Below are 6,090 nucleotides of genomic sequence, written 5' to 3' on the forward strand. Positions count from 1 at the left end.
ATATGGAAACTGTTCTATTCCAAATGCACATCTGTAATTCTTTAGGGTAAGCGTTTTTCTTCCCACTGCACCCTAATTCAGCTCCTAAGTTATTGGAAGTAAGTACTTCCATGTCTTGGAGAAATTATTCACCTCTAACCTTGTCATTCTATGCATTTAATGTGGTGCAGGTTTTCTGTTTAATAAAAGTAAAATTGGATTTTTTTTTTATAAATATGTAAAAACTCGCATGTTAATCCAAGAACGCCATTGCATTCTGCATGAGCTTCCATCCAAAATATTTAAAGATTATTAATTATAAGCATTAGTATAAACAGTAGTTTATATAAGACCTTGTTATGTTAGGGAATAATCCAATTCCTTTTCAATACAAAAATCCACTTACACATAAAGATTCCTATTACATGTACTGCTTATAGATAAAATTTGCATCAAAGTATTTTACATCCTCCTATAACTCAGAGATGGTGGAAAGTCTGACATAAGTACTTGTAGAAAACTTATCTTAAAATAATCATTTCAAAGTAATAACTTGCTGAAGAATAAGATCTTTGTGTTGCTGCATTTGGTATTCAGTGAGCAGTTATCCTGTCACAGCTGCCAATGCTGACTGATAAATGTTCAAAAGAGTCTAGAAGAATATTGACAAACCCTCAACTTGTGTGTAATATGGAGATAAGGACACCAAAATTATATTTACTTATCCTCCTAGTGTAGCAGGAAGCTTCACAAAATAGTGAAACTACGTTTTTACTACCTTCGTGTGCAATATTTTATTATTTATTCATTATGTAAGGTTAAACTTCTGTATAGTGATTTAGTCCTGTATAGAATTACTAATCTCCATGGAAGCAGGGGGAAAGAGAGAAAAAAATAACCACCTAACAACAAGCCTCTTCACTCCCACCAAATCCAAGTCCATACACTCATATTAAAAAAAAATAGCAAGGAAAAATAGGTGTTAAATTTTCTCACCAAAGGACTGTTTTCCAGGAATTCCAAGGTGAACAAAGCCACTGAGCCTGTTTGCTGTTGTTGTTGTACCTAAAATACCAGCATAGATTAAAAAAAAAAAATTTATTCTCTTGACATATGTGAAAAAAAATCAAGTAAATGGTTCACTTAATAAGTTATCAAAGCTTTTCAGTTGAAAATAGTTTTGTAATGAATCACTCTATGATTTGCAGTCTTAAAAACCATGAATATGAGGGTGTTTTTTTCTCAGCAGATGCATATTCCAGGGGCAATCAGATTTCCATGTAATTTGAATGGAAATTACACAAGAACATCTTTATCTAATTTATTTCAGTGTTAATATTTTGCCTGCTGGATATGGTTAAAGCCAAAACCCACAGCAGGAATTTACAAATACTAAAGCCACATACTACAGACATTTATAGCCAGTATTTTCAAGTCCTTCTGTTAACTTCAACAAACTTTGCAGTTGCCTTTTGTCTTTTAAAGGAGCAAGCACCATTTTTATTTTTGCCATTTATCAATTCAACAAATCAGATGTGTTCAGTTTCACTGAACTTCATAGCAAATCCTACATGGTTTCAAAGTCTCCTGTGAATTAAGGCTGTATTGTCCAAGGGTCTACTCCAGAACATGAGCTTCAAGAATCTGACTTTCTTGATGAGATCTTTTAGGGTTTTGGGTACTGGAGGTAAAAGTCTTTCCCTACAGAGATATGAAATATTTGTCCTTTATTCCCAGTTGGGGCAGAGAGAGGGATGGAAAATCCTCTCATTGAGGAATTGAATTTTCCTTCTCTATGTAACTGAATTGAGGTTTTTATATCATATATAAAGCGATGGTTTAGGGTTTTTTTAATGACAGATTTCTGAAATGCTTACTAGTTCATACAGATAACTTGATCTTGTGATTCTTTTTATGGGTAAGGACAGTCTGGAAACATAGGCAGTGAAAAGCTTTTCTTTTTTCTCTTAATCTTTCTCATAGTTTGGGATGTAAATATTCTCAGAGATGTATGATGTAACTTTTAAGGATGCACATTAGGAGCCAGATTTTGCCTGGAAGCCATGCAATACTTCCAGGTGTAAAACTCACAAATCATGCCTATAGGTGAAGCTTAATAATTCAGCTCTAGTCATAAAGCACAATTTTCAGAGTAAATATCACTGTGGTGATCAATTTTCCTGCAGGAAGAGTAGGCTCTTGCCTTTCTATTCAGCCTCTGTAGACAGGCACATAGTTCATCTTTGTTACAGTAACAGATGGGAACAATTTCTATTAGCCTGTGATTGACAGAATAAGTTATCTCAAATGTCTTTGTCCCTCTATAGCATTTTCTCCACAAGCAGCTCTTGCCTATTCAAGGACACTCCTCCTTCGAGGAAAAGAAATAGGCTAAAGAGAGATATACTAAAGAGGACCTGCTTGGTCCTGTCTAGCAAAAGGCACAGAAATTACTTCAAGTAAATCATATTCAAACTAGACAGCATAAACAAAGCATTCAATCACCATTTAAAATTGTCAGGAATAAAAACCTACCATAATTATTGGCAAATTACTTTCATTTGAAAGGGTGAAACTAAGTTATATTTGCATGTATTATTCACCTTCCTCTTTTTTTTTTTTTTTGTCTTTTTTTGTCTTATCTTCAACTGCTAGGCTGGGATAACAGTTTTACTGGTCTTTTTTTCTACTTCTAGATTAGGATTAAATTATCCCTAATTAGCATTATAATAGGCTGAAGTGACTCTGTAGCTTGAACTGATCCCACAGAAGAGAAGCAGACACAGACCACTTGGGGTCCCTTAGGAGGGGCAGGGTCTGTGCCTTGGTTCTGCTACATATGGACACAGAATCACAGAATTGCAGAATCAGAGAATCACAGAATAGGGAGGGTTAGAAGGGAACAAAATGGGCCTTGTCATCCAGCCTACCTGCTCAAGCAGGGTCATCCTAGAGCACATTGCACACGATTGTGTCCAGGTGTTTCTTGAGTATTTCCAGTGAGAGAGACTCTACAACCTCTCAGGGCAATCTGTTCCAGTGCATGGTCACTCACACAGTAAAGAAGTTCCTCCTTATGTTTAGATGGAACTTCCTGTGCTTCTGTTTCTGCTTGTTGCCTCTGGCACCACAGAGAAGAGCCTGGCTCCATCCTCTTGACAGCCTCCCTTCAGATAATTATGTCCAAGGATGAGGTCCCCTCTCAGCCATCTCTTCTCGAGGCTAACAGGCCTGGCTCCCTCAGCCTGTCCTCATAAGAGAGATGATCCAGGCCCTCAGTCATCTTTGTTGCCCTCCACTGGACCTGCTCCAGCAGCTCCATGTCCCTCTTGCACTGAGGAGCCCAGAACTGCACACAGCACTCCAGATGTGGCCTCATCAAGGCTGAGTAGACAATGAAAGGATAAATCTCAGGCAAGGCTTTAGTCAAATATATATATATAATTAAGGCAGTCAAACTGAAATAAGCATACTTCACCATCACTTTGATTTTAATCATCACTTACGGATCTATATAGAGGTGTTTTATTTTCAGCAATGTTTAATAATCTCTTGGTAGTTGGACATGCTCTGTTCTGCTGGGGCAACATACTTTGCCAACAGTAATGCTATCCAATCCCAAATCAGCATGTTTTGTGATTTGAAACATGCATAATTTCATATAATGAAACATACCCATAAGGTTTGCAAATAGAAGGGGACAAAGAGCAAAGAGGAATGAGAGGCGTGTGAACCAAAGTGGATAGAATCACTCTTCTAAGACATATGATATAGAAAGATAACTAAAACAGCCAAAATCCACAATCACTTGTTGTAAGTCACTAATAGGCACCAGGTATTTCATATTCAGATTTTGATCCTAAAAAATGTTAGGACTATGTGCATGTGTTAGGACCATCCTCACTTCAGCTAAATAATCTGCACTCTGGTTCTGCTTCCTTTGCTTTCAGAGCAATAAAAGAACAAGTAAGGACCAATTAAAATGTAGGTTTACAGCAACGTAATGTAGCACTTGTAGGTTTTGCAATTTGATGGAGTAAATTTTCAACCGTGATTTCCAATATCCGAATATACTCACTTGCAATTTCATAAGTACAGTTTCCACTGATTGTCAGAAACTGGATTAATGAGCCATCAAATTAATGGAGATATTTTTCTAATACAACAACTGTAATGAAACTGGAGGTTGCAGCATATATGTTGCTCATGTTTTTGAGGTACCCTGAGCATATTAAATATCAAGCTCATAACTTCCTTTTGCTCTCCTTAGTGGATAGAGATTTTTAAACTTTAAAGATTTTATAATTAAACCTCTTAAATTTATGTTTTCAAAGGTCTTTTAATGAATCTGGATGAACATTTATGGCTCTCTGTCACCCTCCTTTTTGTAAGAATTTCTTAAGCTATTAGTCATTTCCTTACCATTGAGTCTAAATAAATCTTGTAACAGCTCAGTGTATTAGAATTGCAGTAGTCTTCAAGATTGCAGCAATACCGATAAATTCCCATCTCAAACTGTCAGCTAGTGTATATTTTTAGACAATCTTAAAGTACTATAATTTTTATAACAAATGCAGTTCACATTGACGTGTCAAAGCTTAGTCTCCATGCATAGACACTGGAATAGCTTTATACTCATACAAAGTTATATTTTTTTCATAGGTTAATAATCTCTGTGTACTTGAATGTACTTTATGCTTTCAAAATTATGGTGGACGAAGTCTATTTGCAGATGGAAAGCTTTTCCTCACGGAATGGTTGGTGTGGAAGTTTCTGATCCATGGTATTTTGTGGATATGTGCTTGTCTGAAACTGTCTTGTGACAGCCATGCTCTGATTAAAGTGTAGGGTCCTGGGCCACCTGCATTAAGCTTGAGGTCTATTTCAACCCCTGGTGTGACTATCACTTTATCCAGAAATTAAACCCTCTGCTGTAGAAAATATAGATGCACCTACTGCATAATTACTTATTTGTGGAGGTAACCAGGGCCATGAAGATGATGAAACATATGTTATTCTAGAAAACAGAATCATACATAATTTTTTCACTGATGTTTTGGTATTAATACTCACAAACCAAACAAATAAACCAGTCAAAGCCCCCACCCAAAAAAAACCCCAACCCAAAACAAAATGAAAACAAACAAACAAAAAATTAAAAAAAGAAAATACTAATATAGAAGCAGAAGAATAGATTCAGAGCTGCCTTATTCTTGTACTCTGATACTAGAGATTCTGAAGTCTATTGCAGTCCCCACATAAATCAGAACATCACCATCAGCTCTTTCAATTTATCTCAACAGTTCTTCCTATTCATAACCTCTTGACTGCAGAATGCCTTAATCAGTGTCCTGCCAAGATGGATCTCTCCTCTATACCAGAATACTTTTGAGGAGCCCTTGAAGAATTTTAGAATCCTTCTAGAGTAACAAAGGAAGAAAATACACCATTGGGGACAAAAAAAGTCTTTCATATCTGTTTGCTCACCATTATCAGGTAGGTTTTTTTTTGTATTTTGCTCTGTAAACAAATTAATTATTACTATATTACATTAGATTAAGATAAAGAATTACGCATTTAAACCATCATAACCAGCAAATGTTGTTCAGTAACTCTGCCAAGTTCTCAAGACACATGTATATAGGAATATGCGCTCTCCCTTGCCTAATTACTCTCATAATGAATGATAATAATGCATTTATATTGATTCCAATATAAGAACAATAATGCATCAAGGCCACAAGTATTAACAATTAACAACTTTTAATTACACAGCTTAATCTTAACCAGCTCCTATTCTATTTCCTTTTTTGATGAAGTACTATCTTAACATGCTTTTACCAGCCATGAGTATTTCCTAAATAGACAAAATGAGTGGTGTTAGGAGAAAAAAATAATTTCAGAAACCAGCAAATCATTACAGTTACTCAAGAAAGTAAATCTTGATAATAAAAAGACTTATTCACTAGAGCAATCCCACAGGAGTGTAAGTGCTACATTAAAGGCACATAGTTTTCTTATAAATCCATCAAGCTCCTGCAGATTTATAATAATTAATTAAATTACTTAAACATCAGAGAAGAATTCCACTAGAATTTGTGCACTGTGCAC

Source organism: Passer montanus, unplaced genomic scaffold, assembly GCF_014805655.1.
Source record: "Passer montanus isolate IOZ18808 unplaced genomic scaffold, ASM1480565v1 scaffold70, whole genome shotgun sequence".
Taxonomy (NCBI): Eukaryota; Metazoa; Chordata; class Aves; order Passeriformes; family Passeridae; genus Passer; species Passer montanus.